The sequence below is a fragment of the Peromyscus leucopus genome, chromosome 16_21 (genome assembly GCF_004664715.2).
Source record: "Peromyscus leucopus breed LL Stock chromosome 16_21, UCI_PerLeu_2.1, whole genome shotgun sequence".
Taxonomy (NCBI): Eukaryota; Metazoa; Chordata; class Mammalia; order Rodentia; family Cricetidae; genus Peromyscus; species Peromyscus leucopus.
The window spans coordinates 58,364,385-58,392,282 of record NC_051084.1 but is presented as its reverse complement, the minus strand read 5'-3'; the positions used below and the strand labels follow the sequence as shown (position 1 = coordinate 58,392,282).

The 27,898-nt window shown below is 39.9% G+C and overlaps 1 pseudogene; it reads right to left on the bottom strand.

The window, feature by feature from the left end:
- LOC114692353 lies at positions 1–27,898 on the bottom strand (annotated as a pseudogene).

Below are 27,898 nucleotides of genomic sequence, written 5' to 3'. Positions count from 1 at the left end.
TCAGTCTTTCAGTAAAGAGGAAGGGGAGGGGCCAGAAACCAAGGCTTGGAACTTAAAGAGAGGATGGCAAACTGGGAGAGGCCTCATAGTGAGAGGGGTGTTGAGGGCGGAGGAGCCATAGCGGAGTTCTTCGGCAGTGAACTTGCCTTTGGTACTGTGCAGAATGGAGTCTTTTTCTGAGTCATAGAGATGCTACTTGGAGGGGATCTACAGATCTGCTGGGAGCAGAGTGCTTGTGGGTACCAAGGGCACGCAGAAACCCTCTCTGTGATGTACAGGTTGATGAGAATGATGCCGGTGTTATCCCGGTTTAGAAACTGCCTGAAAATGTTTTCAATCTCATTGATGGTGGTATCTTTCTCTACCAACAGGAAACTAGGGTGGCTGTTCTTAGGGTCTGGTTAAACTCCCTTATGATGCCTAGCAGGAAGCCAGTCACTGGGTCCCTTCCATTGTCTCCAGTTATTGAGATTAGCTTACCCCTGCCTGCCACTCTGTAGGCCACACAGAGTGCTCCCTAAGCACCTCGTCCACATGTTTTCAATTTATATCTAACTAACTCGTAACTGTGTGCTCCTCGTAAGAGTTGCCTGTGTATGTAATTTATACATCTGAATATAGAATTCGAAAGGGTACCACAGGTTAGTTTTTATAGTTCTTCTCATTACTATTCTGTTGTAATATTTATTACAGTAAAAATAGATAAATTTAACAGAAAACATTGTATTTTTACCACTACTTTTCTTCCTTATCCCCATACATGCTAATTTATAAAATTCTACTATCCTAAATTCTCATGTGGGAAAGCTAAATCTGATATAAGGAAAATGCTTTATTAATTCTTCTTTTTTTCTTTGATTCAAGGCATTATAAATTTTTTTGATGTCCACTACACCCACAGGATTTTGTGTCTTATTTAACATTACTTTTAAATTTTTTTCTTTTAGGTTTTAATTACAATAAAATTGCATTTTATTTCTCCCTCTCTTTCCTCCCTTCAAATGCTCCTATATACCTCTCCTTGCTCATTTTCAAATTCATGGTTTCTTTGTTCATTAATTGTTGTTACATGCATACATGTATATTTATATTCATATGTATTCCTACATACATAAACACAACTTGCTCAATCTATATAATGTTACCTGCACGTATGTTTTTCAGGGCTGACTATTTGGTATTGGATAACCAGTCAGTGTGCCCTTCCCTGGGGATGGGCACCCCCAGCCTTCCTTAGTTGCCTGTAGTTCATTGTGTGTGATGGAGGAGGCCTCCTGAGCTTTAAGATTTAACATACTTTTAGGTGGATGAGTATCCAAGTCAATGCCATCTAGTGGTAACACTGGAGAATTCCTGGTTCCCTATGGAGAGTTAGTGCACAGATGTCTAAGAAATGTTAAGAATCATCAATAAGTTAATGATTAAACTTTATGTTTATTCTTGAATTCAGGCACAGAACTATGTGCTTAAATAAAATTTTTATGAATTTCTCAGTCATTTATTTTTTTTTATGTTGGCTGCCCGAAATACAGGGAAAAAATGGGGGAATGCAAGACACATTGACTTATTACTTAAAATCTTAAAAGTTCTTATTAATAAAATCAAACCCGAGGTCAGTTATTGGGGTCCATGCTGGTAGATCAGAGAGACAGAACAAGCCACAGCTATCTCACCTCGCCGGATCCTCAGCTGGGCTTGTCTCCTCAGACTGGAGGCCTCTGAGTCCTCATCCGGAATGGGTCTCAGCTGAATTACTGCTCAAAAGCCTGAATGCTTAACCAGCCAAAATCTTCTAGTTTCTGGCCCTCACGCCTTATATATCTTTCTGCTTTCTACCACCACTCCCTGGGATTAAAGGCTGGCTTTCTGGGATTAAAGGTGTGTGTCACCATGCTTGGCTATTTCCAATGTGGCCTTGAACTCACAGAGATCCAAAGGGATTTCTATCTCTGGAATGCTAGGATTAAAGGTGTGAGTGCCACCATTTTCTAGCCTTTGTATCTAGTGGCTGTCTGTTCTCTGACCCCAGATGAATTTATTAGAGTACACAATATTTTGTGGAACACAATACCACCACATTTCCTCTCTTTTTGTCTAAAATTAAAAAAGCTTATAACTAATACAAGAAAAACAGCTTATAATTGTGACAGTTGATTTTTAAAAAATAGTCGTATTTCTAATATAGACAGAAGACAACTCAAGAATCTGGTTTTTTTTCAGTAATAATAACAATATTCAATTTTAAGATACGTATATACAAACATATAAAATGGTGGTTATAGTCACTGTTTCGAGACAGGGTTTCTCTGCGTAGCTTTGCGCCTTTCCTGGAGCTCACTTGGTAGCCCAGGCTGGCCTCGAACTCACAGAGATCCTCCTGGCTCTGCCTCCCGAGTGCTGGGATTAAAGGCGTGCGCCACCACCGCCCGGCATGGTTGTTTGTTTTTTGAGTATAGCTTTGATGCCTGTCCTGGAACTTGCTCTGTAGACCAGGCTGGCCTCGAACTCACACAGATCCCACTGACTCTGCCTCCCAAATGCTGGATTTAAAGGCGTGCACAAGCACCATCACTACCCAGCTACAGTCACTGTTTTAAATTAAACTTTAACGAATCGGAGACAGTTTTGAATAGTGATGGGTCTCTGTACCATGTTCTTGTTTATATGATTGATGAAATTCTGTCTGTCACATTCAAAGTCAAGAATAGCCTGCCTCCTTTCTTAGGATATGTAAAGCCCAATGTTATTAATGTCTTCATCTACTGGCAACATTCTAATGATGCTATTTTAAAATTGTGTTATAAGTAAGAATGTTATATTTCATAACAAGCTACACGTACTTCAGAATAATCTGCTTCGATAAAATTGGCAACATAAAATTGATCCAATCAGCTGGTTTAATTCAGTGACAGAAAAAATGCTTTATTAAAATTAGAAAAGTAATATAATTTACAGTTTCTCCTTCTCCTCCTTTAGGTCACACCAACATAGATAACGGAAGGAACAGATCACTGTGTCGTGTGGAAGCTTGTGTTCCTCAGACGCACCAGCTCCTGGGACATCTGGGTTCTTGTCTTTGGGCTTCCTCTATGTTTTGTATGGCAAGCATGATGGGAAATTCCCTGATCCTTTTGACCCCAGCTTCAGACCTTCACTTACATCCTCCTATGTACTTTCTGTTGGCATATTAATAGACTAAAAGGATATTAAAAAAAGTCATGAAAGTCCATTTTTATGCTAACATTAAAGCTAAACTAAAGGCTAACGGATCTATAAAAAAGTGATGAGCACCATTTAATATTGAGGAACGACGAACTTTAAAATAAAAGTGAAATATCCTTCCAAAAAAAAGTGGAAAATGTCCAAGGTCAATTTAAAGTGTAAAATAAGATACAGTTGTTTAAAAGAGAGAGATGAAGGGATTTTTTTTTTATTGTGGACTCATTTTAGCTCACTTCTCAGTAAAAGTACATTTATGTTTAGAAAAGTCATGTTAGAGATGTAGGTAACCTCTTCAGTGATAACTCAGGTGAGGATTTTAATAAACCAACCCCAGATATACTCAGTTGCTGAATTTATATTCAAATGAACCAAAATGTTATTACTATGGATGAGTTTAGAACGTGTAAGCTCAAAATTAACCCTGAATAGATCATGTGGTTGGTAAGTGACAGTAAAGCTTTCTGTCCCTGTAGAAAACAGACTGATGGCCGTGTGTGTTTATAAGCCATTTGGTTGTTTATTGTTAAGTAGGGCTGTATGGTGGTGATGATGGAGGGTGAACACAGGATCAAATTCTACCATGTTTACCAAAGAAAGTCAACAAGTTTGTTGTTGGGGCAATGGCATTCTGAAGGAAAGATCTGGGTTTTGTTGTTGTTTTGTTTTCTTAGCAAATTTCAACTCACCATCATATGATCTAGGGTGGAGGCTACTATAGAAAACTCTTTGCCAATGTCCATACCTATATATACACATATATGTCTACTTTCACTATTATCTCAGTTTGTGTGCATAGTTTCCTGTTCTTTAGATGTGACTAAATACAATTTTTCCAGTTTTGATGAATCTCCATCAGTGTGTGTCTGGACATGTACATGGAAAATAATAGTTTCCCCTTCTTAGGACAGCGTACATGATTTACCCCATAGAAGTTTGAGTCGCATGATCTAGTCAGTTGAATACCAGGGTCAGATAAGGCAGGAGCGATGTACATGCAAAGGTCTTGGAAAGAAAAACAGAACAAATTAGGACTTCCATGGAAGTGAGATGCTACAACTTGCAGTGGGAATAGACAGCTTCCATTGAGACTTGAGAGTTTGTAAGGGTATGGTTTTCCCATAAGAATTAATCAGAACAGAAAAGGATGCAGATTTCTCGAGTTGTCTCTTTGAATCTGTTCGTTGTTTGTGAGATAAAGAAGAGATTCATAACAATTTTCAAGTGTTGAGTCAGAAGTTATGAAGAAAATTTAGGGTAGCACGTTATTTCTGGAGCCAAACCAAAGTGCTCAGCATGAAGAGGTATCCACATTTCAAAGAAACTCTCAGGCTAGAAGAGGAAGACCCAAGTCATGGGTTTTGAGCAAGACTTATGACCAGGCTGCTATGATAGTTACAGACTGATAACAGAAGGGGGCAGCAGAGAGCTGCCAGTGTGGATGGTTGAGAAAGGTCAAATTAGAAGATAAAAATGCAGAGGAGAGGCTGGCAGGAGAGTCAGAAAGTCTCCCAGTGAGGGTTATGAAGACTCAGAGAGGCTAATTAAGTGGCTATGACCTTCAGGAGGCATAACTAGAGTTTCTAGTCCTAGGATGCTTGTCCTAAAAGATCATCCAAACAACTATTAGTGGGGCTGGGCAGTGAATGGCAGTGAATGGCCCAGGTCCTAAGAAAGACATCAGGCTTTCCTTTTTCTCCCCCTAACTTTTGTACATATTCAACTAAATGAAGGGTACAATATTCTTAGCTACACGTGTCTTGATGAGCAAGCCTTTGCCTTTCCACTGGTTGTATGTGAACAGAGTTTCTACATAGTCTTTCAGGATTGTCGATCTGTAAGAGTCACATCTGTTGTTGATTTCTGTGTGACTGCTTGTGGACTTCCATTTTATATAATATAGATTCAGAAGAACTGGATGATTTAAATACTCTGAATGAAAGTTTCCTGTTGCTTCTGGCCAACGCTTTTGTCACACTTGTTCCTAGAAGTGTGGTGGGCAATAGCATAGACAACCCACGCTAGTTGGCCAGTCTGTGAGCACCTGGGATCTGCCTGCCTGCTGGGGTCACAGGTGCACATCGGTACCTCCTCATTTGCACAGGTTCTGGATGTCCAAACCCAGGTCGTCCTGTTTGCACAGCAAACATTTGACTTTATCCATTGAGATGTCTCTCTGGTTCCAGCCCTTTGACTCCATCTCCCATATTTTTTGTTTTGTTTTTTGAGACAGCTCACCATGTTGGGCCTGGAATTCACTAGGACACCCTTGAATTCACAGAGATGTACCTGATTCTGCCTTCTGCATGGCTTTGACTTCATCTCTTGAACGCTGGTCATTGAATTTTGATTTTACCTAATAGATATATGTTTATAATTACTTTTAGGGCTTCAAGGAGGATTTTGAAAACTGGATCTTGTCACCAACAAAAAATGTGCATCATTTGAAAGATTGCACAGAATTTTAGTGCCTTTTAAAATGGTCTTGCAGCCTCTTAGGAATACATGTACATAACCTATGTACATGATGGGGAGGCACCGAAGGTTTTAAAGACTTTTAACTTGGAGCTAACTTTATATAACAACACAACACATGTTATATATGTTATATAACAGTTATAATGAAGCTCATATCTGAAACCATTATAATGAAGATAATACCTGAAAGGGGCATTATCATAGCCTGTGATGGGAAGTCTGGAGAGCTACAAGATCTAACAGTAGGGTAATGAGAAATTTAAATAGAGTGTGATACAGTATGAATAAAGAAGAGGGCAGATATAAACAAACTTTAAAGAAAGAACAGACAGGCTTAATTAGTTATCAAATGCATGGGGAACCAACTGACTGTTATTCAGTGTTCTTAAAGCAACACTTGAAGATGCTAAAGTCTAGCCAATTGATGGGTCCCTGACACCAGAGCACCACCTCTTTCTAAAGACCAATACTGTTGTATATAAAGTAAATTGGTATTTGTAAGTCTCTATATTGATTAAAATTTCAAGAACAGTAAACTTGCGTGTCTACACATCTTCTAATTTGGTAATTACCGTTTAAAAATTTAGTGAGAGAGTGAAAAGAGACAGGAGGGAAGGGATATTACAACTTACCAAAATTTAGGAGCCGGTACATTTCTGCGTATTCTCTCCATCCATTTTCTACTTTCTATTTCTTTAATGCAAAGCGGAGAGAGGACACAGTGTTCTGTAAGTTATATCTTGCCAACGATTTCTCAGATTCTTTAGATTTTTTTCCCCTTCCATTTGATGGCTCAGCTCAAACAAATCACCTTTCTGTAAAACCTGTGACTGATGCTGTTGGATTTCTATTCAGTTCAGGTTGGGAAACTCTCGCAAACTTCTGCAGCTCCCAATCTGAGTTTCCAGTATTGCTAGTGTGCATGGAGCATGAATAACTGTGCCTAGAGTTGCATTAAAAGCATGTAAGATTTAGAAGATATCAGGCTTACCATAAATTAAGAATAGGTATTATGTGTGGTCTGTGGAGGATAAAGCTGAATAAATTTAAGCGTGCAAGAAGATTAATAGAAACTCAGTCACTTGGAAATTCCTTTGATTGCACCTCTGTCAGGAAATAGGCAAAATGGTCCATGTTTCTTAATTAAATAGGTTTTCTGCAACCCTTTTCATAATTTCTCTATATAGTCTCCCAGGTTATTTCATTTGCTCTTGTCTCTGAGCAAGGATTCCTTCAAAAACATGTCTTTTCATTTCTATAATTAATCTCAACCTTTCATCTCCACATGAAACAGATCCACTTTCTCCTATTCTTTCTGTCGCCATTCCTCTTCCCTGGCTCCTTCTCACCTGTGTGTAGGAAAGTTGATATGAGTTCATTATACTTTCACACAGTCGGTCTATTCTCCTGTCCTCTGGCCAGAGGTTTCCGGTGTAGCCTGATTTCTGTCTGCTCTGTGTCGTCTCTCGGGCTTGTTGTGCAAACCAGGTTGCAATAGATTAAACTGTCCTAGCAAATAAATACTGGTCTCTTAGTGGCTTAGCAGAGGCTGCCACACTTTCATGTTGTTCATTTTTTTTTTTTTTTTTTTTTTTTTTTTGGTTTTTTCAAGACAGGGTTTCTCTGTGTAGCTTTGCGCCTTTCCTGGAACTCACTTGGTAGCCCAAGCCGGCCTCGAACTCACAGAGATCCTCCTGGCTCTGCCTCCCGAGTGCTGGGATTAAAGGCGTGCGCCACCACCGCCGCCCGGCTCATGTCGTTCATTTTATGCCCAGCAGTTGGCTGGGCAGCTTTCTTGCACTGTTCCTTTTTTTTTTTTAAGAGTTATTTATTATGTATACAGAAGAGGGCGCCAGATCTCATTACAGATGGTTGTGAGCCACCATGTGGTTGCTGGGAATTGAACTCAGGACCTCTGGAAGAGCAGTCGGTGCTCTTAACCTCTGAGCCATCTCTCCAGCCCCCAACTGTTCCTTTTTAATGGCAACCCAGGGGGCCAGTCTCCAGGACTGAATGTTCAGTGCTCCCATGCAGGAAGTAAGCGTTCTGACTTTGGTCTGATAGCCATAGAGAGTGTGTAACGTGGAAGGTACACTTGATTTCATCTGCCCAGAACAGATCAGACAGAATAGACCAGACTAGATCTGTATTCTGCTCACACTCATTTGCTCAGGACTAATCGCCTCTCTCCTTGGTGGATACCGGAGGCCTTGAGAATGTATACAAGGACATGGATAGTTGATGAGTACTTACTGTCTTGGTCTCCACTCTAGCTACCACGTCGTATTTTCAGTATAATACATTCACATAGCTTTGAAGGAGTGAAAGAGCAGCCACTTTGTCATGGGCACACTCCATGCCCTTCAGACTAGGACTAGCTAGTGCTTTGCAAGATGAGGATGTGCATACAAAGTGGAAGATAGGATCTGAAGTAGTAAACTGGCCTAGACTGGCCTGGAGTGTTTAAATATTCAAAGTGACCAGAAAGCTATGAGAACTGCCTGGGATAGCTGGAAAGGGAAATTTAACAGTGTTTGAAAGGTATTGGGGGAAAAACAATAAAACGATTTCTTTTCTCTCCTTTATTGTGTTCAGAAGTATTCAAATGAAATTCATTATTTTTGTATCTTTGGATATAAATAAAAGTATGTAACATTTTACAGTTTTTGAAATTTAAGCTACACAGAGGAAGAAGGATGGTCATTTTTGAATAAGCTTAAAATGTCTTTATTTCAGTTTATAAAATAGAAAAGGGAAACAAATGGACAAACAAGAAATCAATAAGACAAAAAATGCAAAACAAAACAAAGTGGGAGACATTGGGGAGGATAATACGATCAAAATATGCTGTATAAAAATTTTTTAATACAAATTAAAAAATGGGAAAGGGAATTTTATCACACTTCAAATTCAATTTGAAAGCAGAACTTCTGAAAATAATTGAGGCTTGCTGATGTCTGCTAGGAGTTTTGTGAACATCATAATTAGATTAATATGTTTAGTTCCTTTGGAGTATTGCAGTGAGCAAGAATCAGCCTTCATAATAAAGCACATCACATCTAAAGAAAGCAGCCTTTCATGCGCCCTCAACTGCCTCCCAAGCAGAGTGTTCAAATTCTTATAAGTTCTCCTCTGTACTTTCAACTCCTAGGGACTTGAGCATGAATTATGGTTCAAAGATAGAGTCTGCTGAATAATACATGCCCATGGATAATTAAAAAGTGCTCTTCCTTATGGAAGAGATGTTTTAGATATGAAGAAAATGCTTCAGATACAGTTCAGAGGCTGGATTGGGTTTGAGATTTCACCTCCACCCTCACCTCCCTTGATTCATCCTCTGCTTTAATACAATAGCTGGAGAAAACTCCAACATTTCATGGTTCAACCCATCCTTCTGACCACAATTATGTCTGGGCAGCATTAATCATGCTGGACATCCTCATTTTACATTTCTCTATTTTCTTGCCCCCTCTCTCTTCTTATACATAAAACATCAACATGGTGAACATTATTTTGGTACCATGTAATGCTTTAAACCATGTCAACATAACAGAGTGTTTAAACTGGGTTAAACCTATTTATTGCTCATAATTTTTTTATGATACAAACACTCAACCCCCTTTCCAGCTGTGTCTGTTTTCATGCTAATATTATGCTATATTATTATTATTATTATTATTATTATTATTATTATTGTATGTTATGGTTTGAGTGTAAAATTTTCTCCATGGCTTCATGTGTTTGGATACTTTGTCCCCCAATGGTGACACTGTTTTGGGAGGTTGTGGAACCTCTTGGACATGGGGCCTGGCTGGTGGACATTGGGCTATTGGTGTGGGCCTTGAGAGTTTCAGTTGGCTTGTCTCTGGCCTAGCTCTTCGCTTCTTGATCAGCACCGTGTAACAAACAGTTGGCTCAAAATTCTGCTATCATTGGCCAAACATCTCTAGCAGTCATTCCTTCACCACCACTCAGGACAGTGAATCAGAACGAACTCTGATTTGTTGCTGTCAAGTATTTGGTCATGGTGAAGAGGCAGGTGATTAATACAGAAAATTGGTGTCAAGAAATTAGATCATTTTTGTGAAGAAATCTGACTGTGTGGTTTGTAGTGACTGGTTTGTGGAAGGAACGTGGAAGAGTTTGGACTGCAAAGTGGATGCTGTTAGAAGAGCTTCACAAGTCACTTTGGTGGGAATGAAGATATTCATAAATCCCCAAGAATTAAGGCCAGCCTCACCAAATTTCATAGAGAAAGAACCAACACTTTCAGGGATTTGACTAGGGCCTGTTCATGTTACTATTCTGTAGATGAGGTTCTAAATGGTCTTATTAAGTAGGAAACACAGAGCCAAATACAGAGTTAAAAGCCCAAGAGATTGGATCACTAGCCAAATACTTTAGCTTACACTCACTGACATCCTTCCCCCGAGAGAGACCTTCTCCTATGTGACCGGTCTTTTTATTGCCTTTCTGTTCTACCTTCTCATTGACTCTAAACCCAACCACGTGATTTCCTCGTCACTGTCAGAGCATTAAGGGTGGACCTTGAAGGTTGTAGACTGGCCTGCTTCTGGTATAGTGTCTAGCTCCCTGCATCCTGGTTGGTACCATGTAAGAAGGAGCTGTAAGATATTATTGTCTTCTTGTATTTATCAAGCTGGTGTATTAGTCACACCTTTCTTGCCATGATGGACTACTTCCAGTGACTGTGAGCCAAAGCAAATCCTTCCTCCTTTACATTGCTTTTATCATACATTTTGTCCCAATGTGTCAGTATTTTATAATCCCCATTATAGGAAATTTTCATCTTTGATTAAATTTATTTCTTAATATTACTATTTTTCTATTTTTGAAATTATTACAACCATGGTTGCACCCTTTTTTAAAAATTTCAGATAATTTGCTCTTAAAATATAGCTATGCTACTGAAGTTTTAAGGTTGATTTTGTGTCCTGAAAGTTTGTTGAATTAATTCATCAGTTCAACTAATTTTGAGATAGAGTTTTTCAGGTTTTCAATCTATGGAAATTCATGTTCTCTATAAATGATGACAATTTTTTTTTTGTCTTTCGAGACATTGTTTCTCTGTGTAGCTTTGCGCCTTTCCTGGATCTCGCTCTGTAGACCAGGCTGGCCTCGAACTCACAGAGATCCACTTGGCTCTGCCTCCCGAGTGCTGGGATTAAAGGCGTGCGCCACCACCGCCTGGCTAAATGACGACAATTTGACATCTTCTTTTCCAACTTGGAAGCCCTTCTTTCTCTTTTCTGCTCACCTTCACTAGGACTTAACTATGTTGAGTAAAACTGAGCATGATTCTCATCATGAACCTCCTATTTCTACGTTCTTATTTAAATGTCCTACCTCCTAAAGGCATCTGCAAATTTCTTCTAAGCTACTCTGTACTGGTGATTTTGTTAGGGTAACTTGACTAGACTAACACACAGGCTGGCAAAACTATATGTACTGCCTAGTTTTATGCCAACGTGACATAAACTAGAGTCATCAGAGAGAAGGGAACCTCAACTGAGAAAATGTCTCCATAAGATTGGGCTGTAGGCAAGCCTGACCTGGATTTTGTCTGGCTGACTTTCAAATTTTCTTGGGATCAACAGTTCTTTGTATAGTGCCATTGTTTGGGACTATGAAGTCTGGAAGTATTATCCCATGCCTATCATTCCACTGTGTGCTTGGAGCAGATTACATGTGCTATTAGTTTCGCAAATCTGAATGTAGAGAGAATTTGTGCTTAGAAAGGATGGTAGAGGCTAAGCAACTGATGCTCTAACATACCATAGTACTGAGTTGCCATATTTGGTTAGAGGTATTAAATAAACGCCAATGTACTGTACATTATCTTCACCTTAAGACTTTTTTTTTTTTTTTTGGCTTTTTCTGTATTAGCAATTGAATCTAGGCCTTGTGTATGCTGTGTAAGCACTCTGACATGAATACCTCCAGTTTTCCTTTAACTTTTGTATTTTGAGACTGAATCTCACTATGTTGCCCAGGCTTCCCTCAAACTTGATTAATAGTTCCGGCAGTCCATAAATTTGTGACACTCCTACCTCAGTCTTCCAGCTGGCCTGCACTACTTGGTTGGCTTGGCTCAACATCAAATTCTGTGAAGCTATTTACTTAAAGAATTTCTTTTAGAGGATTAGACAAACTTTACCTGATTAGAGTAGAGCCATAAAAGCTACTGACACTTATCACAGAAATATATAGTAATTTGAATAGAAAATTTCTTATAATAGAACCTTAGATCTGGATTAGATGAGTCACCCTCACTAACCAGGCAACTTGATTGCAGTAGCAGATGCAAAAATGTAAATCATATTAAAATTAGTTATGATACTTAAATAAGAGCATTCTGGATCCCGCAAGGGTATGTTGGAATCTTTATGAAGATACTATCATTTCCATCTGTCGTAATTTTAATCATACTGCCAGTGTGATATTTTAACTGCGTGTACTAGAAAATTAATCAAAGAACCCTGTTCGTTTCAGTTTGCTTTTCTGTGGTGTTGGCTCCCGAGCAGAGCAATGAGATGAGACACCATATTTAGCTTTGCACTTAATTCAAGGTTACAAGGCTCTTTTAAGTGTATATTCTGACTGCCCTGTCTTAATGCTTTCTTCTTTGCCCTCGTGGCTTACTTCCTAAATGGGATTATTGCTAATTCTCCTCCATGAGGGGAACTGGAAGTATTTTGAGAATTCAAAACAAACCAGTGTTTAGAATTTAATGAGGAGGCTGCATTACATTTGAAAGTTGTATTTCAATTATCAAGAGATTGGCCTTAGGCCACAGTCAGGTTTCTTTTCCCTTCCCTCCCTCTCTCCTCTTTCTTCCCTCTCCTTCCTCCCATCCATTTTTTACTTTGGGAGTTGAAATATAGGTTGTGTTCAGCAGTTTTTCTGATTAATTTCTCCATAGGCTTTTCTCTATAAAGACACATGTGTGTATCTGTGTTGGCCGCCTTTTTCTTACTTCGTCTTCTTACTCTCAGAATACTTGAGTGTGTATTCTGGTGCTTCTTGGAACATTGTATTTGACCTCTCCTCTAGAACATCATTCTGTCTTTCCCAGAGCTGACTTTCCTTCATCACACCGTGACGATATATGGAACGTGGCAGAGGAGTAGAAGAATTACCTCTAGTTTTACCTAAACTTGTGGCCATTTAATTTTATTTGTTATCATTTCTAATGGCTGGGTGGTGTGCATATGTTACTATTTTTAATTTTTTATATTAAAATTTTAAATTTATATGTATACATGTGTGCCTGCTTGTCTGTATGTGCACCACATGCATGCAGTGGGAGGCCGGAAGAGTAGATTCCCTGCAGCCAGAGTTACAGGCTGTTGTGAATGCCTGATCTGGGTACTGGAAACCAAATTCTGGTCCTCTGCAAGAGCAGGAAGTGTTCTTAACTGCCAAGTCATCTCTCTAGGCTCCCATTTCAATCACTAATTTCATTTTATTTTTAACATTCCTGTTTTATGCCACAACAGTCTGGGCCTATTCCAAGATGAAGAGTTTAGGGCACAACTTCACAGGTTGAAGATTCATGACTACTGTTTAGAACTCAGTGGGTGTCAAATGATCTCACCTGGGTACACTCATTATCTGCCTCTTAGTCCATGGCAGGGGTCTTCCCTGTTGGTGTCCCCTAGTTACCTCAACCCCATAGGACCACCTCACCTTGTAGCAGGAACCAAAGACATTTATTTAGTTCATGATAGATTTTTGAAGATGTGGAGTGATGTGACCTTTTCTCTAGTTATCCATTACCAATGAAACCTGTCAGTTCTACTTATTCCCTGTGAGTAGGCATCGTGTTTACACAGTGGAATAAAGATATGTTCCTAGATGCAGGGCACAAAAGCAGCAAGGGTGTTGAGATGATTAACTGAAAATCGACATAGCCCTAGGGTGGGTTTTGGACATTCTCAGATCAGGACAATTTTATCTAGCACTCAAGGAGTGGGGTCCTTCCAGTTGCCATCTGGGTTATGCATAATGAAGTATGGTATAGACATGGTGAAAATGTTTACTACCAGGCACTGGCATTAGGAGAAAGTTCAAATCAACAGCACAGCAGTATCATCTCTTGCAAAAGGACCAAGGACAAATGCAGTCGGTCACTTTTTTTTTTTTTGGTTTTTCGAGACAGAATTTCTCTGTGTAGCTTTGCGCCTTTCCTGGAACTCGCTTTGGAGACCAGGCTGGCCTTGAACTCACAGAGATCCGCCTGGCTCTGCCTCCCGAGTGCTGGGATTAAAGGCGTGCGCCACCACCGCCCGGCTGCAGTCGGTCACTTTTGACAGACAGTTCTCCATACATCCTAGCTGTGGTAGTTTGGGGAAATCTTCCAGGTCCTCTTCCTGTTTTCTCTATATCGAATTCTAACCTTAGACCGTCCCTTGCCTTCCTTCTTTTCCAAATGCTAAACTCTTCATGTGTGTACTTGAAAAATACAAAGCCAAATCCCATTCTCTGCCAAAGGTAGATTATTAAGTACAATTATCTGACTATTAAAGGAGGCTTTTGAAACACACTGGGAGTTTAGTATAAAATATTTCAAAGAATTTTCACTGGACTCATTGGGGAAAGAAAAACCAAAAGAAGAAATCTCCAAGTTGGATGGGAAGAGATATAAGGGTTGAGGGTGGAGAGGGAGGCTACGGGAGGAGTGAATATATTCAAAACACATTGTATGAAATTCTCAAGGAATTAATAAGAATATTGTTTACTTTTTTAAAGAAGGAATTTGCACTGTAGACACCGGAGGTTTGCTGTTCCTTGGGATCGGTAAGCATTCAGCCCAGAGCAAGGCGCTTGCTAGCTTGTTTGCTTTTAGGCAACTGTCCAGTGGAACTATTTTGAAGTATAAAGGAGGTTCTGACTTCTAAAACGTTCATTGAAAGAAGAGCTTTTGCTGACCTATTTAGACTTTACCAAGCAGACACCACTGGAAAAATATGTCCTTGTCTGCTGTTAGGATGCCAGAAAAATGATGAGAAGAACACACCAGGTCCATTTATAAAATAAAAAACATTTTAAGCCGGTACTGACAGCATTCCACCTAAGACGATTCAGGTTTTATGAATTTCTGTAAATTTACAGAAACATTTTCTCCCCTGTTCAAAAGTTTCTTCCGACTCTCTTTTTTTCCCCCCTGTTTTTGTTTTTTGTTTTTTCAAGACAGGGTTTCTCTGTGTAGCTTTGTGTCTTTCCTGGAACTCACACTGTAGCCCAGGCTGGCCTGGAACTCACAGAGATCCGCCTGCCTCTGCCTCCTGAGTGCTGGGATTAAAGGCAAGTGCCACCACCACCTGGCTCTTCTGACTCTTGGAGCATAAAGTTTTACTGTTTGATAATGGATTTAAGAAGTAATAGGTATGTGGGACACTAGTTTATTTGAATATCATTTAATCTTTTGGTGTGTATAAAATTATGGCTGTAAATGCATTGATTTTAGAGCTATGTATGTCACTGATGAACTGCACATCTTGAATTAATTGGAAATAGGATTTCCTGCACAGACATATTTGTTCTACGTAACTTTTTTGTGCTACTATGTTTCCAAGACAAGGTCAATGCATATTCATGAAGATTACTTTTTGCTAATGAGACTGAAATTGAGAAAAAAGTTGATAGATTATGTTATGGTGAATACCATGTGTCTTATGAATGTTGGTGAAATCATTCTGAGTTTAAAATCGTAAACTTGTTTGTATGTGTATGTGTGCATGGCTGTGTGTATATGTGTGTGTGTTTGCATGTGTGTGCTTGCGTGCGTGCGTGCGTGCGTGCGTGCGTGCGTGCATGCGTGTGTGTGTGTGTGTGTGTGTGTGTGTGTGTGTGTTTGCATGTGGAGGCCAGAGAAGGATATTGAGTGTCTTCCTCTGTTGCCTTCTGCCTTATTACTGTAAGATAAAGTCTCTCACTGAACTGAAAGGTCACCATTTTGGCTAGGCTGTCTGTCTAGCCAGGTCTGGGAACCACCTGTCTTTGCCCTCTGTTGCTGGGGTTACAGGCATGTACAGCTATGGCTTTTTACATGAGTATTGGAGATTGGAAATCAGCTTTTTATGTTTGCAAATGAAATGGTCTTGCTCAGTGTGCCTACTCCTCCACTCCTTAACTCTTAAATTATGCTGGTGAACAATTTGGATTTGACTTGGTATCATTGGCGCATGAAGTGTAAATTGTTACAAGTTGGCTATATTTTCTACAAGCAACAATAATTTTTTTATTAAAATATTTCTGTAATAATAACTAGTGTTAACACCTAGCATTCACTGAGTACTTCCTTATGACGGCAGCAATCAGCACATTATATGTATCATTTGCTACCATCATCCAACACAGTTGTCACTAGTAGATGAAATTCATCCTGTGAGGTTAGGTGACTCGATCACAGAGCTGATGATCTGTGTAGCTGGGCCATACCAACAACTCTAAGATTTATATAGCAAATAATGTAACACACTGAGTCTTCCCACCAACCCAACAACATGTAAGGATAATAGAATAAATAGTGAAATGCCCTAGAACTTCTCAGTGGGACTCCAACTACATAATTATTAACCTGTGAAATTTGTGGTCAAATATGGAAACCACTAACTACATGTCACAAACTAACATTTTTAAAAGTACAACTGTTCATTCATGAGCTACATTCAAGAACTCAATAGTCCTTTGTGGCTGGTGGGTACTGTATTGGACAGCACAGATTACAGGACACTTCTGTCACCACAGAACACGAGAGTGAGCAAGGTTTCTCTCTCAGTCTCATTCTTACCTTTTTTGATAACATTTCTGTGAAACATATGGACTTCAGGGAGAGATTTGGGAGATATGTTTTATGGGCAAAACCTTAACGAATGATCATTTGAGATGGATCTACTTTGCTGATGATTCACTTCATTAATTTTTAAAATTAATTTTATTTTATTATTATAAATATTTATTATAAATACTGAGAAAAAAAGCATTTCCAATATTGTCATCAAATTATATGATCCTCATATCTTGGGGTCTGTGACTGATTTTGCATGAATTCCGTAGCTGTTAATATCTTTATATTTGGGAATGTTAGGTGCTTAAAATACTTTCCAAGACAAGAGGTGTGAGAGTATTTAAAGGTTCTCCCAAATTTGGAATTCTTCCAATAAATAGATTTTTAGGTTTCTCCACCAAGGAGAATAGCGCTGTTTAAATTATCTGTTTCCTTCACACTGGATTCCCATCATTGTCTAGTCGTTTGAAAAATGGCCTTTTCCTTTGGAGGTGGTGCATATTGTTCTATTTTAATGTTATTTCATGAATAAAACAAATAAGGGGGAGTGGCCTTTCCTTGAATATCTTCTTATTCTTACAGATTTGTAAGTAGGAGTCATCATTTTTCACTTCTTGACTTTAGAATGATTGAATAAAAGGAGAAGATGCAGCTTATCATCTGTATGCTGACATTATGGGTACCTGCTGGATTTATTCTAATTTGTGAAGGTGTGTAGAATGATAATTTCAGAATTGATGGGATGTGTTCCAGATGGAAACCTGTTTCTATGGTAACATTGGGTGCAGCGTTAACTAAAATTGCATATGAACAACATGATTCCCCTTCTCCAGAAAACTCATTAAAAAAAAAAATTCCACTTCCCCATAATGTTGATCTGGGTGGGTTGTGTTAAACATCCCTAGAAACAATCAGTTTCATAACCAATATGTGCTCTCCAAGGATCACCTTACTAGGTTAGTGCCAGAGGACCTTGATAAAATAGGTGTCTTAGCATTTCTATTGCTGTGATAAAACACCCGGACCAAAAGCAACTTGGGGAGGAAAGGATTTATGTCAGCTTACAGCTTGTATTCTATCACAGAGGGAAGTCAGAACAGAAACTCAGGGTAGAATCTTGGAGGCAGGAACTTTAGCAGAAGCCATGGAGGAACTCTGATTACTGGCTTGCTCCTCATGGCTTTTTGATAGCACCCCGGGCCACCTGGCTACGGGTGGTACTGCTAACAGTGAGCTAGGCCCTCCCACATTCATAATCAATCCAGAAAATGCCCATAAGCTTGCCTACAGGCCAATCTGGTAGGGGCATTTTTCTCAGTTGAGGTTCCCTCTCCTCCAATGATGCTAGCTGGTGTCAAGTTGACATCAAACTAGCCAACACAGTAGGTAAGGGGGCTCTTAGTGATAGGTTATGCGTGGGAGGATTTCTCTAGCGGGATTAAGACACAAGAAGCAAGAGTGAAGTGGGAGCCTGGGAATAAGCATTTCTGACATGGAAGCAAGAATTAGAGGAGGCGACTGCAGTGGGGTGAGAGGAGAAAGTGGGGGCAGTTGGAGACAGAAAGGAGAATGTAAAGATTCAAAGAGAGCTGCGCTATCTTAAGCTTCTTGGAAAATTTTAAAGGAGCAGTCATGAGCTCCGGAGTGTATCATAGCGGGTAGTTTCATCACCTGGCCAGGACTGGGAGATAATTCCCGTTGGGTATTTTAAGTTGACGTTATGAATAGAGGTACAGTCTGACTGTGTTACAGGTTCTATTTTCAAAGATGCCTCTGTGCTGAGCAGCTTTGGAAATACAGATAGGTCTTTAAATGGAGGAAAGTCAAATTTGATTACTCTATATGATAAATATAACTTCTTCCAGAGGAATGTCTGACAGGTTTCCTGCCTCCTGATAAACACTTGAGTTTCTAAAGCTGTTCAGCCTGCCCCACTACCTGTACAGATATCATTTGATGCTGTGATATTGGAGGCTCGGAATATTGATGCTTATACTCGGGCTGTAGCTAACACTGTGAATTAGAAACTGTCCTTTATCTCTGACCCATGAATCTTGGGCCAGCTGCCAGCATCTGTGAATATGTGGCAGCCCTCTATGAAACTGGCTCCTTTCCAGTTCTCAACAGTGACTCTGGCTTGGAAATGATTTCCCCCTCCATCTACTCAAGCCCCATAGCCTTTAAAAATGATTCAACAATCGGGTCCCTGTTTCTCTGAGCTCCTGGCAGGGTTAGAGGGCTGCTGCTCATGGATACAGTGGGTGATTCTTTTCATTAGATTCCTGGCAGTTCCTCTTACATGTTTCCCAATATCTGTAACTTAAAAGGGCACAGAGACTTAAAATTTCATACATTCATTGGCTTATACCAGATTTTTTTATTTAGTAATACTGCCTAGTTTTAATATTTTGTGATGGAATTGTATAAAATTAGTACATGGTAAATTTGTTTAGTTGGCTTAATTTTTCATCAGTAGTTTACAATTCCCCAAATGAACATTGATATCTGCTTAGTGGGGTTGGAATTTCCTATTCTTCCTTAGTTTTTTTGGGGGTTTCTTTTTTGGCTTTTTTAAAATTTCTTATTTTTCGAGACAGAGTATCTCTGTGTAGCTTTGGAGCCTGTCCTGGGTCTCATTCTGTAGAACAGGCTGGCCTCGAACTCATAAGAGTTCCTCTTGCCTCTGCCTCCTGAGTGCTGGGATTAAAAAGCATGCACCACCACCGCCCAGCTCCTCCTTAGTTTTGGTTGCTGTAAACTGTTATTCATTATTCATTCTGTGACTTGCCTGAATGTGACAATGTCTTAATAAGACCATCCTAGGAGAATTTGATGATATGCTAATATTTAAGACATAGAGAAGACATTTAAGTATCAATCAAGAAAGACTGAAAATTTAACTGTAAAGGCAAAATTGCCTTCGGATACAAGAGAAAAGAAACATTAATAGATTCTAATATTATTCCTGTTTTTTTTTCCATTGCAGAGAAACAAAACACACTTGATTTCCTAACAGCATAAAATTTCAACTTGTTATCCATTGGTGAGAACAATATAGCATTTGCTCTAAGATTCTTCCAGCTTAACCTCCCCATTCCAGGCCACGACAGCTTCTAAATTCCTAAAAACAAAAACAGCAGCAGCAGCAGCAGCATCATCATCAACAACAACAACAAAAACCAAAGGCTTATAAAAATTTCTGCAAACTGCAAATTGTAAAATCAACTTCTCCACTAAATAGTTTGAGAGTTACTTCTTCCATTCTCTTCACTTGCAAGTTCCTGTGAGACAATGTGACCTTTGGAAAGACATACAAATTAGAATTTTAATTTGCAATTTTACTCACACTCTAGAAATATGGGAATTCTAATGTGTGGGCAATTAACTTGTCAATTTGTGCCCAATCTTGTCTTGCTAATGTGCAATGATTGGTGTGAAAAAGAAAAGAGCCTAGGTAAATAGGAAATATGACCTATAATATATAATTATACACATGCATGGACTTGCATTGAAATTATATTTTAATACTGTGTAGCTTTTAACCCTTTGAACTAGGTTTTTGGGTAAATGCTGTATTTTATTTTGTTATTTCATTTTGGAGCTTTTTTTCTCCAGTTTATATGGCTTAATTTGTATCACTAGTCAGAATGCCCATCTGTTCTTTATGGGTTCTGGGAATAAAGTGCAGATTGTACATTATTTTTTTTTTCATAGAGAATGAAGCAGAACACAGTTAAAGGAGGAACACATCTGCATATTTATGAGGCAAATAAAAACAACACAACCATTAAAAATTTCAGTTTACAGGTATTGCAATTACAAAAATTGGTTTGCTTTTCTTTCATGTTATTTTTTATTCTTTCAATTTTTTCTCCGATAGTGCAGATAAAGTAGTTACAGGAGGATTAGAAAATATTTGAAGACACTCAGACTATGTTAATCCCAAAAATATCTAATTTAAAATAAAAGCAACTAAATCTTATCTCTCTTTATTTTTGATTATTTTATGTTTGTCGTCAGCTGGCTGAGTGAAGAGTTCTCAGCTTTGACTGTTCATGCCCACAAATGTGTTATGGGAGTTCATTTAATTTACATATAAAGCTCATAGGAACTCATCTTTGTTACTAGGAAAGACTACACACTTTTTTTTTTTTTTTTTTTTTTTTTTTTTTTTTTTTTTTTTTTTTCCGAGACAGGGTTTCTCCGTGTAGTTTTGGTGCCTGTCCTGGATCTCGCTCTGTAGACCAGGCTGGCCTTGAACTCACAGAGATCCTCCTGGCTCTGCCTCCCGAGTGCTGGGATTAAAGGAGTGTGCCACCACCACTACCACCACCACCACCACCACCACCACCACTACCACCACCACCACCACCACCACCACCCAGCAAGACTACACACTTTGAGACTTCAACCCAAGGTGGTCAAATTCTATCCATCATATCTATCATGTCTGGGGGACAAATCTGCTGAGAAATATACACCTGGTCCATTCCTAGAAGTATATTGGTTCCTTGTCTTTGTACTCAGGTTAAGGGTATATAGAATTTCCTTAGAAAAAGACCTTTACCCAAATCTCTGAAATGTGCTGTGTCTAGATCTTTCTCTCAGAAAATATTTTGCAGATAAAATGATTTCTCAGGGACATTTTTTTTTTCACAGAAAATTTCCAGAGTTTAATAGTGTTTGATAGAACCACCATATTAAGCTTTGGGTATAATGAAGAGCTAGCCATTGTTAGAATTGGTTGCTGACTTCATCTCTTGTAAGTCTGGTAGACAACCATTTCTGAGAATGTTTAACATTTATAAAATGCTGTTGAACAGCCTTAAGATGGAGTGAAGACCATATGTTAAAAAAAATGTAATCCAAGGTCTGCCACAACATCTGCTGCTCCACTGTGCTGCTGAGACATGCCTGGAGAGCCTGCCCTTAGCTGCTATTTGCTCCCCATTCACACTCACGGAGTCCATTCCCTTTCACAGCTTGCTGGAGGGTAATGTGCTCTGGCTCACACCTTTCCAATGATTCATAAAAAGTAGCACTGACCAGGCCTAGTGTGTAGTAAGACATTGGTAGTATATAAGAACATCTTTGAAGTTATGTTATTCCAGAAATACAAGCTGATTTAAATGTATAGGAGAGCAAATCTGCACAGTTGGGATTTAAATCATAAACCAATAGTTTAATAATACTTTTCAGTAAGTTCTTACATAGTAACGGTGTAATCCCATGTTATTTTTAATGCATGTTAGATAAGTAAAAAAAAACCCAAAATATTTATATTAGGCATTAGTTCTCATTCTGACTAGAAATACACATATGAATAGAAAATCCTTTTTTTTAACTTACAGTGATATTTGACTTGAATACTTGAAAGCTATTATAAAGAATCCTATGAATTTGACATTGAGCAGTTTCCAATCCATTGAATAACTGCTTATTATCTTATTTCTGCCCTATATTTGATTGAATTTATGTAGATATTATATTTCTATTCTTCCTCCTTTTTTCTTTAGCTCATATAATCTTCCTGTAGGTTGATTGTGGTTGATGGACTTCAGAATGCAATGGAGACTATGAAGCAGACTGAGCATATTCTTTGGAGTCTGGAGAATTGAACCTGAACCTTAGCTTGACTCTTTACCACCAGTCTGGTCTTAAGGAAATCAACCTCTCAGAGACCCAAGTTCCTTATTAACACTGGATCAGGAGCAGTTACTTTGCACCATTGTTGGTGCAAAGATTCTACAGAACACATTTGAAGTTCCGAGGGGGACCACTCACATAATGTCTGGTGGTACCAATCTGGTCCTCTTTGGCATATATTATTTATAAATATCAGGGAAGAAAATCGGCCTCGAGACAGTGATTCATACTTTACATCAGACTGGGTGCTGTCTCATTGTTTCCAGGGTAACCAACCATCCTGTCAGCCTGGAATGAGGGTGAGAGGAGGTTCCCAGGATATGGACTTTTGACACTAAAGTTGAGGAAGTACTGGGAAATCTAGGAAGAGTTGATCACCTGAGATGTTTTACTATATACTATTGAAGATGTGGGTTGATGTTTTTGAACAGACACTATGCTTGTGAATCGAAGTCAAAGGTTTGCAATGATGAAGGGCTGCTCACAATAAGAATTAGGATAATTAGGTTTTACTATGTTTCGTGCATTGCAGAAACAAAGTGCCTGCCTCTTGAGGCGAGGGTCTTCTCTCATACAGTACATCCCAGCTGCAGATTGCCTTTCCCTCCCCCCCAGATCTACTGCTTGTCTATTTCCCTTCAGAAAAGAGCAGGTCCCAGGGATATCAACTGAACATGGCATAACAAAATATAATAAAGCCAGGCACAAATCCTCATAGCAAGGCTAGGTGTAGCAACTCAGTAGGGAGAAAAGGGTCCCAAGAGCAGGTCAAAGAGTCAGAGATACCTCCTTTACCCCCACCTTTCAATTTCCATTGTTAGGAGTGCCATAAAACACCAAGGTAAATAACTGTGACACATATGCAGAGGACCTTCCCCAGACAGATGCTGGCTCTGTGATTGCCTCTTCAGTCAGTCTCTGTGAGCCTCTGTGAGCCCTTAGTTGATTCTGTGGGCCGTGTTATACTGATGTCCTCAACCTCTCTGGCTCCTATAATCCTTCTTCCCCTTGCTTGGGGTTCCCCCAGCTTCAAGGGGGAGAGACCCAATGGAGACCTCCAACCTGGGCGGGCTCTCCTGCTAAGGTTTGTCTCTGGGTTTCTGCATCTGCTCTCATCAGCTGCTGGAGGAAGCCTCTCTGATGATGATTGGGCTAGGCACGGATCTACAAGTACAGCAGAATATCATTAGGAATCATCTCATTGCTTTTTTTTTTTCAACCCTCGGTCTCAGGGCTATCCAGCCTGAGATTCTGGTAATTCCAGGCAGTGTTGGGCATGGGCTCCAGAAAGGGTTTTTCTTAATAGAGCTGGGTGGCCTGAAAACTGGAACTCATGGGAATGAAAGGCAGCAAATGTAACCAAGTGATCTAACTGAGACCATGGCTTCAGCAAGCTAATAATTAACACAGAGTGAACTGTGCTGCTTTGTGACCTCTGATTTGGGGTTTTATTTTTTAGGCTTCAGTGATGATTGAAGGGAGGATGACTTTGGATCTCTTGGAGCTGAAGTTACAGACAGCTGTGAGCCACCCAACAGGGGTCTCTGGAGGATCAGCTAGTGTTCTTAATTGCTGAACTATCTCTCCAGCCCCAAGTTTTATTATTTTAGATGTGAATATTCTTTCCTTTAACCTGAACATTGATCTATATATACTTGGAAGCTGGGAGTTAAGAGTGACATTTACATCCCAGTGACTCCCTACATATACAGCCGTGCAAAGCCAAGGCTATATGAGCTTTTTGATGGTGTGGTTGTTTAAAAGTCCTAAGTCCTTTTCCAATTACTTTTAGCAGTAATGCCCTTCTGTTGCTTCCTTGGCTGAGTCTTATTAACATACAGTTTTCTGTCTCAAATTACTTTGCTTCATTGCTGATGCCACACACCCTGGTGTAAATGAGGTCAGGTTGCCCGGTTTGTCCTGAGGATAGCCTTGAGTGTGCTGTTTTAGTCTAATGTTTGTGTGCATGTCTGTAGAAAACAGAGATAATTTGGCAAATAGCTTTGACTCTAGTTTAACCTCACATAAAATCATTATCTTAATTAAAAAGAAACTAGATTTAGAACGGACTTCCCTATCCATTGTGTGTCTATGACTGTGTTCAACCACATATAAAGTTCTTAGGTTTTTGTATTATCTATGAATCAATGGATTTTTACTGGACTATTTCTTAGAATGACTAGGATCAGAGTTAAGGATGGGGGGTGGGGTGGAGTATTTAAGAAGTGCTTGTGCCTATGGCCTACCTCAGGCAAATAAATCTGTATTTCTGGGGGTGGATCCATGTATTTGAATTCTTTTAAAAGATATCTTGTATTTTTTGTTTGTTTGTTTTTTGAGACAGTGTTTCTCTGTGTAGCCCTGGCTGGCCAGAACTCACTCTGTAGACTAGTCTGGCCTTGAACTCAGAGATTTGTCTGCCTCTGCCTTCTGAGTGCTGGTATTATAGGTAAGCGCCACCACTGCCTGGTTAATACCATGTAATTTTAACGTGATCTTCTCAATAGCTTTAATGTTGGCAATGGGTCAAAAAATGAGGATGGCAAATGGTTCCCAAATATCAGACAATGTGTAGCAGATTTACTGTAGTTAGATGGAGAGAAGAATATACATTCTCTTTTGAAGATGTTCTCCCTTTCATTCTCTGGGGAGCTAGCTCTTCGGCTCTCATGTCTCAAGGGAGAAGTGTGAAGCTGAGCACAGTAAATGATGTCCTCCTTTCTGACGGGTGTGCTGGGTGCGGGTCAAGGCAGGGGCCAGCATCTGGAGAGGGGAAGAGGCCGTACCTGCCTGCTCTCTCAGGCAGCCCCTCTAGACCTGTGTTGGAATTAGGAAGGAAGTGGCTCTTAGGGATGGAACCCGCGAAGCAGATTCTTTTCTTGAGCTCTGAATGTACACTCTGGATGAACCTCAGGTGAATGAATTTCAGGGATGAGTCCACTAAGCGGGAAGAAGGGGAAGGGGGATGTGTCCTCTTGCAGAAATTAATAATAAAGGGGCCATTTTGCCTTATCTTCCCCTAAATAACCACCAGCAACCAACAACCGAGCAACTAATTGAGATAATCATTAGATCAGAAGAAATCTAAACTCTTCTGAGATTGAGTGTGAAAGACTGAAATTTAGTTCATAACTTACACCAGCCTAGGAACACGAAAAGAAACCAAGTGGTAATATCCTTGAATGACCACTTGGCTATCTATCTTGGCCCTTGGATCTCCACCTCGAGGAAACAAGAACAAATCATCCGACTGGCCCCAAAGGGTGGCTCTGTTTCCTAAGGTCCAGGAACAGAGCCAGCAGGAAAAGCAGTGGTGGAAGGCAGGGTAAATGGGGAAACTGAGAGCAGATTCTAAAAATACCTGAGGACAGCAATACAGAGTCATTTAGTATACTGAAAGCTAAGGCTGGGGCAATATTACCAAGAGACTGGGTTCTGTTGGATCTAATGGTTTTTCCTTTAAATTTATAAACACACACACACACACACACACACACACACACACACACACACACGCGCGCGCCCGCCTCCACCCCAGCACATACCAGCGGCTGGATGATGGGGATAAGGAAAATTAAGACTGTGCTCAAAGTTCTTTTTTTTGAGACCTTTTGCTGTATCACGAATTCCTAACCAGTTTTATTAATAGAAAACTGGGAGCCAGATATTGGGTAAAAGCTGAAAGATCAGAGAAGCAGAGCAAGCCAACCATGTTCTTACTGCTACGAAATCCTCAGCCTCAAGAGAGGGAGTTCCTGTTTCCTCACTCATGCCTTATATACCTTTCAGTGTCCTCCCATATTATTTCCTGGGATTAAAAGTGTGTGTTATCACTGCCTGGTTCTGTTTCTCTCATGTAGCCCAGTGTGGCCTTGAACTCACAGAGATCCAGACTGATCTCTGCCTCCTAAGTGATAGGATTAAAGGTGTGTGACACCACTGTCTGGCCTCTGTGTCTAATTTAGAGGCTGGCTCTGTCCTCTGATCCCCAGGTAAGCTTTATTGGGGTACACAATATATCACCACATTTTGCTTCTTTATTCATGTATTATTTTCACTTGATAAATTTCAGAATTACTTGACTTTTGAGGATTTCAGATGTGAAACAAGGAGCTATATTATCAGAAAGTGTTTTTGCTGGTTGTGTGTGTGTGTGTGTGTGTGTGTGTGTGTGCGCGCGCACATATATATGTGGGTGTGCATATACCTAGAGGCCAGAGGTTGATGTTGAATGTCTTCCTCAATCTCTCTCCACCTTATGTTCAGGTTTTTTTTGACATGGCCTCCCACTGAGCCTGGCCCTGAACAAATTGACTACACTGACTGAGAAGCAAGCTCTAGGGACCCACCTATCTCTGCCTCCCTAGTGTTGAGATTACAGGGATGTGTCACCACAGCAATAGAAAAGGGTTTTGCACAGAAGAAATGTAGCATAATTTGAAGGCGTCAACATTTTTGAGACAGGGTCTCATGTATCTTAGGCAGGCCTGGAAGCTGCTAAGTAGCCAGGGAAGATCTTGCAACAACCGCCCCTTCGGCCTCTGCCTCTGAAGTGCTGTGATTCCAGGCCTGTGCCACCACGGTGAGCTTATTCTCTCATTTCTACACTATTTAGTGTTCTGATTATAAAGTGTCTATTCTAGAGAAGTTAGGGGTCTAATAGAACTATAGAGAGACATATTACGGCAATCCTATATACCTTACTTCCTGTTTTGAGTTTTAGTAGCATTCTTCCTCTTGTCGTCTTTCTGTCTGTCTTTCTCTCTGTACTGGGTTCTTCTCCTCAGATGACAAATCCAGTCAGTTTTCTCTCTGCTCTCAGCTTCATCATCACTACAGTGTGGGAATAACCACATCCTGACTCAGAGTTATTATGCAAAAATAAATTAACATAGATAGAATGTTTGGAAAAGTCCAGCATGTGGTTATTTTATTATCATTAAAACCAATGAACAAGCAACAACATCAGAAAATCCTTTTCTAGACACTATTCTCTCAATTTATTTCCCCCCCATACACACATTAGCTCCCTGACTTCTGCTGACACAATTCTTTCTCATTTTCTAATCTGAAATGTCCCCCACAGTCTCTGAACTCCTGGGCTCCAGCTGGTGGCACTGCTTTGAGTTGTGAAACTTTTGGTATAAAAGATTTAGCTGGGACATAGGCCACTGGGAGTGTCTTAAGGGTGATAGGACAAACCTGCTTCCTACCTGAGCTCTTTCTGTTTCCTGATGTGCCAAGAAGTGACTGAGTCACACTGTGAGCTCCCATCTCTGTATAGCCCCCCCCCCCCGCCCCCCCAACACCTTCCCCCAGCACGACAGACTTCCTCTGAACTGTGTGCTAACATAAACTTTGCTGCTTTAGGTTGTTTCTGTCAGGGGTTTGGACACGGAGATAAGAATCTCCTATCTTACACATAGCACTGTGATTAGGTGTCAGCTGTGGTCTGGGATAAGTTGCTAACTTTACTGTTTTCCCAGCTCAGCTGAACTTTTACTGCCCTTTCCATGTTGTCTATTTGCTTATAGGGCTGGTCCATCCAGTGTTAGATCCGGGTCTTTCCACCTCATCTGCAAGTGAAAATCCAGGCTTTGGAAACAAATTCCAAACTCTGACTCCTCCCAGTGGTTCTTGATCATCTAGACCAAGCTTTCCTGTGTATTTTTCTGTCAGACTGGGGTAATTGCAATATGCACTTTCTCTCTAGAGTTTATACTTACCTGTACATGTTGTCAT